This window comes from Thalassophryne amazonica, chromosome 1, assembly GCF_902500255.1.
Source record: "Thalassophryne amazonica chromosome 1, fThaAma1.1, whole genome shotgun sequence".
Taxonomy (NCBI): domain Eukaryota; kingdom Metazoa; phylum Chordata; class Actinopteri; order Batrachoidiformes; family Batrachoididae; genus Thalassophryne; species Thalassophryne amazonica.
In genome coordinates, this window is record NC_047103.1 from 14769535 (window position 1) to 14777108 (window position 7574).

Below are 7574 nucleotides of genomic sequence, written 5' to 3' on the forward strand. Positions count from 1 at the left end.
TGACATTTTCAAGAGAGACAGAGAAAGAGAAAAAGGGACGTCATGAAGATTGCAGTACTGGTGCAAGCTTTTATATGTTTGCTCCACGCTTATTTTACATGAACTACCAGTGTCCTTGTGGGAAAATCCCTCCCCCCACAGTGCAGGAATTAACAGTTGTATCACTATCAGTTCTGAGGAGGTGTGAAAAGTAGACCACACATTCACAGACACACACACATACATTCATATCCCCAATGCCCCCACCCCTTCCAATGTCATGTATCAACTCTGCCCCTGCAGGTGTGGGGATGTTACGTTTCACATGGGTCACACACAGACAAGTTTTAGACAGCTAAAAGAGTCTGGAGTCAAACTGCATGTAAGATGTGTTCAGCACAATGAAAAAATGTCATTGTGAAAATTTTATGCTAAATCAAATGTACCCATTAAATCAGGAAAAGTCATGAAATAGTAAGTCCCTTCGGCTGCTCCCTTGTTTGCACTCGGGGTCGCCACAGCAAATCCAAGGTGGATCTGCATGTTTAATTGGCACAGGTTTTACGCTGGATGCCCTTCCTGACGCAACTCCACATTACATGGAGAAATGTGGCAGGGGTGGGATTTGAACCCGGAACCTTCTGCACTGAAACCAAGCACATAGACCAGCTGCAGGAAAAGTCATGAAATAAGAAGTAAAAAAAAGTCAAGTATTATTATTTGAATGATAAACATTGAATGGGGTCAGATTGACCCCAAGGATAATGGGAGTTAAATCAGAATCTGGGTGAAAGAATTCTGTATTCTGTGTTCTGGAGTGTGACAACTTGGCCGTCTTCTCGACTAGCATTAATTGTAAAGTAATGTTGTATTTGCTAACTAACTGGCCTTTCCCTTCCACCCTCTCTTGTATCCTTCCCTCTGAAACTCTCAGCCTCTTCTTTGCATCAGTCTCCTGGCGCTTCTGCATCTACCTCTCTCTCTGTCCTGTAACACGAAAAAGTCTCTGGATGTCATCAGAGACGACTACAAAACAGGAGTTGATGTTACACTCGAATTCACAGTAAGTATTCTGTATTTTATGGTTGGTGGTAAAACTTGCAAGAAGCAAACATTACAGTGTGATAACGAGAGATATCAGTCATCAGAATGTTAAAATATTAAAAATATTGAGCTTGTTGCATATTTCATCCACTGGTTGACTAAGTCTAAGTTTCTCAAAAGATTTTAAGGAAATGCTAACCCTTCATTTTTAGATGCTTTGGGGTTCATTTTTTCCACTCAGGACAATTACTTATTTAATTGGTGCGGTATTGATTTGGAATCCAAACACTGTCACGGGCTAATTGGTAAAAATAATGTTATTTTACTGTGTAAGCTAAAAACACACAGAGTAAAGCACCTCTTGTCACCACTTAAACAAAAATCTCCTTCAAAGTGTGTGGTATCATGTTAGATGATCCCTTTGGACGTGAACATGACCATATTTACCTTCTTATTACAAGTCAGTTACGAATGAAAGACTCAGCCTTATAACATAATACAAAAAAATCCATTGGAAAGAATGAAAACCTAGTTGTAAAAATTTGTATTGATGCTCCTCAAAAAGGTGGAAATGCAGAAAGATTGCAGTTGCATTTGTGCAAAAGCAGCTGCAGCTCAATTAATTAATTAATATTGTATATTGAAGCTAGTCAGGCCGTACATTTATGAAGATGTTGATGCCTATTTAAAAAAGTACATAAACAGCTTTTCCAAATTTACTATAATAAATCCAGCATCTACAAACTATCCTGCAGAGGGAAAAACATCTATTGGCTATTATGTAGGAAAACATATTTGTTTAATTAATCTGGCACATCATACTTTGCCACAAATTAATCAGGTCATCCTCCTTATGTGTTCTTAATTTGGGCAATTACAAGATGACATCATTTATTGTTTTTGAGCTGTTGTTGTCTATAGAAGCTGGCTAAGAAGGATTAACCCACTCAGATACTGTTTCTGTCCATGTCCTATGCTATTATCAGTGCAGGGAATAAATTCATTAATGAAGAAAGAAATAATTGACTTCCTTGTGAAACTAAATTTCATGTGTTTTTTTGTATGTCAAAGCAAAAACAAAGCTTTACAGTGATTCACATTAAACACAACTAATAGACTGATTATATAATGTACACCCTTAAATATAACACAACAGAATTGTCACCTTTATGGCCAGTTCATGTCAATCAGTTCAGTGGATCAAAAGAAAATTTCATTTAAAAATCCTTAAGAGTTTAGTTCAAACACACTCACTCACTCACTCACTCACTCACTCACTCACTCACCTTCAACCGCTTACCCGGGATTGGGTCGCGGGTAGTTCAAGCAATCAACAGAAGTATGTCAGTGTAATTTAATTTAAATTTGATCCTATGTATTCACTTTCAGTTCTAAGAGCATCATTTTCACAGTTTTTGCAGGGAAACCTTTTTCAAATTTATTGTGGAATTGATAACAGAAATATGCACTAATTTGTGCAGGGCTACCTATAATTATGGATAGAACTTTAAATGTTTGTGTCAACATCACATGTATTAAACAGTAATAAATGATGTGTCAAACTAGCTGTTTTGGTGTGTCTGTGTATTTAACACTCTTTAATATTTCCAATCATTAGAGTGGCCATATTTTGAGATCACTGCAGAACTCATCCTGCCCTGAAATGAAACATAAGCCACATAATTGCACATCAGAAGCGGTGAGTAATATTGTAATCTCACATAACAATTCACACTGGAACCTTCTTCACTCAAATGTTGTGGTTCTTTTTCATCAGCTCCAACCAGGTTAAGAGACAAATTTGACAGTTTTGTTAAAATGCTTTACCTTTGGGAGAAAGGGCCATTTTCATCATTTTGGCCACTTGCCGGGAAAATGTGTCTCCATTGAACTTTGAATTTTTACACAAGGGTCACAGTTTTTTCTTCTCTTTCCAAGATTTCAGATTCTACAGTTTGTGATAAAACCATATAAGTCATTTTAATACCAAATCTGTTAAAGCTCGACTGCATCAAATAGTAGAAATTCAACAATTTTTTGTATCAGGAGGGGGATGTGTTTCTGTAAGACTCTACTTGTCACATTTTAGGTTTTATTTATAGTAAGTCACTATGGAAATAGCTGCGTAAATTACTGAAATAATTTAAATCATATGCAGTTTAATTCAAGAAGGACAGTTCTTATATGTATCTTTATTTAACCAGGTTAGTCCCATTGAGATCAAGATCTCTTTTGCAAGGGAGACCTGGACAATTAGAAAGTTTCCAATTCACCTAACCTGCATGTCTTTAAATGTGGGAGGAAGCCGGAGCACCCGGAGGAAACCCACGCAAACATGGAGAGAACATGCAAATTCAACACAGAAAGGCCACAGGTGGGAATCAATCCCATAACATTCTTGCTTTGAGGCAACAGTGCTAACCACTAAGCCACTGTGCTGCCCAAAAATGTATGTAATCTAAAGTAAAAATATATGTTATATAAGGCTTTCATTTTTTTATATTTTATCAAACAAAATAAGCCATTTTTGGTTTATTTGCACAAAAATTTCAAATTAATGCTTTTATCTCAAACTGTAAAATGTTTTGTTCATTTTTTGTGTTCAAACATACAGTATGAATTAGATCAGTGGTGTCCAATCTATTCCAGAAAGTGTCGAGAGGATGCAGGTTTTCTTTGCAGCCACTGACTCCAGCAGGTGATTTCACTGATGAACTCATCCCACCTGCTCAAAGTGACGTTAATCACTGAAATCACCTGCTGAAGTCAGTGGCTGCAAAGAAAACCTGCATCCTCTCGACCCTTTCTGCAATAGCTTGGACACCACTGTATTAGATGAATGGTTTGCCAATGACTGTAAATGTAAATCTGAGAAGTTTTTCCTGGTTAATGACAGATTGACAGACTCTGTGCGGCAACTTTTACTAAGTTTTAATCGTACTATTCTTAATATTTTACTGTTTCTGTTTTGGTCTTATTTTTCTCTTGTCTATGTATTTTGTATCTATGTGAATATATGATTTTATAATATAAACAATTTTTTTTCTCCTATCGGGGGCACAATAAAAACAATCAATCAATATTTTTTTTTTTTGCCACTGAATAACCCTCAGGATTCAGTTCAATTAAGTGATAAGAAATGGAGGTAAATGTGGGACAGTATCGATCTGCCTTGAACAGGCAGCTCACAAAAACTGAGTGTCATCAGGCTGTAAAAGTGATGAATTTGTTGTACAAGTAATTTTTTAATCCATTATTTTGTGTTTTGTAATTTTATTTTAGGGCATCATTATAAATGTGTTTTCACTTTAAAATTAAACAGTTTTTTTTTTTTTTTACCCATTTCTTTGTTTAAACCAGTTAGATTTTAGATTTTTTTTATTTTTTATTTCATGACATAAAACAGCAGCAGGGGTGGTGGACAAGTGGTTAATGCGCTTGGTTTCAGTTCAGAAGGTTCTGGGTTCAAATCCCACCCCTGCCACATTTCTCCATGTAATGTGGAGTTGTGCCAGGAAGGGCATCCGGCATAAAACCTGTGCCAAATCAACATGCAGATCCACCTTGGATTTGCTGTGGCGACCCCGAGTGCAAACAAGGGAGCAGCCGAAGGGACTTACTATTTCATGACATAAAACAATAAAACCATCAAAGTCTTAAAGGACATGTCACACGTTTTTTCACGTCCCAGTTAGCAAAGACAACATAAAAGTACTCATGACTGTAAGTCACTCCGCACACGTGCTAATAATTAGTGATCGCTGATGATGATCGTATTTTATTCCTCTCACTCACTCCAGTGTCAGCAGGTGCTTTTCTGGAAAACGTCTCACTCGACAATTCTCTGCATTTTCGGCGTGACACACACTTTAGAATGATCAGAAACATCCCGATGACTGACAGATAGAGGGAAACGAACTTGCTCCGTCCGAAAATGAAGGTTTCGAGCTTTCATTCGAAAGTGATGGCTCGGATTTACAGACAGGAGAAGACACTTCATCCCGAAACTCTTAACTTTTTCAGAGTGTCGGATTTTGGAACCTAAAGTGTGGTGATGTGCTGGTTTACTGAAGCTGTGTACATGGACATGGGACATCTCCATGATGCTGGTTTTAACAGACTGCCTGACACGGAGATGGATGTGTTATATTGGAAAAAGTCTACATTATTTCCAGGAGTTAATGGACTTTACGTTCCACAATCGTGACAGAACTAAAGGCAGAGCAGCAGCCAACGATGGGGCACACGTGCGTGTCGGGGCTTTGATCGTGTGGAGTTTACGTTCGGAAATAAATCTACCTCTGGGTGAGTCTTGCATCTTCAGGATTTTACCCCTTTTGTGTTTTGTGGCAAGCTTTTTTTTTTTGAGTGTGAATTTGGAGTTGGAATGCGTGTGTGTGTCTGTGCAGCTGATGGTAGGCTCCTGCACTGTGAACATGAACGTCCCCATGTTTTTTTTCCACCGGCAGCAGGTGTATTTTTTAGATTTTATTGATAACAATACTCATAATTAATTGCACACAAAGCTGATCCTCCAGCAGAGATGGTTATTGACAGGCTGCATTTATGGCTCATGGCCACAGGTGCATTGAATCTTCTCAGGGCTGCTGCTTTTACCGTGACTGCAACAAAATGAACAGTTTTCACTTAAAAACGAGTCATCATAACATAACATCACACTTCTGTAAACTTTGGAATTAATCTTTGCCTCAGTTCTTAACGATAACAGCTACATTCCATTGAATCACACGCTGGGATGCTTCGAGCAGCTACATCACCTGTCGGAAACACCCGAGTACTCACGAGTACTTTGTTTTGGGAAGTTTCCTTAGCTGTTTGCTGCGAATGCCGTATACTTTGAAACCAGTCACAGAAGTGCACAAAGTAATCCCCGTGGGTCATTGGATGAGCACTAACAGCCTAAATCTTAATTGTTATGATTTCAGTGCGACATGTCCTTTAAGTGGCTGAGTACTTTTGAATCAACTTCAGATAACTCCAAGAGTCCCATGTCAATTTTAAAACAATAGTTCAAACACTCTGTGAACATTTAACTCAAAAACATTAATGATCAGATGCCTGGAATTCAATACTTACACTGGTGTTCCTGATGACCTCACTGAATCCTGCATTATTTGAAAGCACCCTACATGATCAACATTGTGGTAGATGCATAAAGAACTAATGCCTTCATGGTTCTAAAACATGAAGATACTTCAAGAAAAGAACAAATGAGTAAATTACAAAAACACAGACATTTGCCAAATGATGGCGTCCAAATTAGTGCTGGCAACAAACAATACATTTCCTTTCAAGGGTTTTCATGGTTTGTTTGGCCTCAAGGTTGAGTTTCTTGCCTGTGACCAGTTTGTTAAACAGTAAATTTGATATGTTCATAGCATTCATATATATTATAGTGGTCTCGCAGTACCAAATGAACCTAAAATATGCTCGGTTGTAGATCTTACCCTGGATTTCATTCTTACCCTGAATACAAATGTAAGCTCATTAACATATTAGCAAAACAGAAGTGGACCCAATATGGGTATTTGTGTGACTCCAGTAGAGAAACTGAGGAGCAGTGTTAACTATGACAATATAAAATAGGTTAAAAAGGTAGGATGAACAGCATCAATAGCAATAAAGGTATGCTTTGGAGAGGACAGCATTATTTAGTGTCAAAGATTAAATAATTAAAAAAAAACCCACCTCCAATAACAGCACCTTTGTGTAATAATTGTTTAAATGTCTCTATGATGCAATGGTTAGCTGCAGAGGGATTCTTTTCCCCGTTCTACTTTTGAATGATTTGTTCACATGGGGTCACCACAGCAGATACACATTGATTTGGCACATATTTTATACTGGATGACTTTCTTGACAAAACTCAACAAGGAGCAGTATTCACAGCACTTTACTTTTCCACATTATGTTATATTACAGCCTTATTCCAAAATGCATTACATTATTTTTTTTTACTCTAAATTCTACACACAATACCTCATAATGACAATGTGACCAAGCTTTTATTTTTGCAAATTTAAAAAAAAAAAAAAACAACCCTAAGAAATCACATGTGCATAAATATTCACAGCCTTTGCCATGAAGCTCAAAATTGAGTTCAAGTGCATCCGGTTTACACTGATCATTCTTGAGATGTTTCTACAGCTTAAGTGGAGTCCATCTGGGGTAAATTCTTGATTGGACATGATTTGGAAAGGCACACCTGTCTATATGTAAGGTCTCACAGTTGACAGTGCATGTCAGAGCACAAACCAAGCATGAAGTCAAACAAATTGTCTGTAGACCTCTGAGACAGGATCGTCTGTAGGCACAAATCTGGGGAAGGGTACAAAAACATTTCTGCTGCTTTGAAGGTCCCAATGAGCACAGTGGCCTCCATCATCCGTAAGAAGTTCGAATGCACCAGGACTCTTCTTAGAGCTGGCCGTCCATCTAAACTGAACAATCAGGGGAGAAGGGCCTTAGTCAGGGAGGTGACCAAGAACCCGATGGTCACTCTATCAGGGCTCCAGCATTCCTCTGTGGAG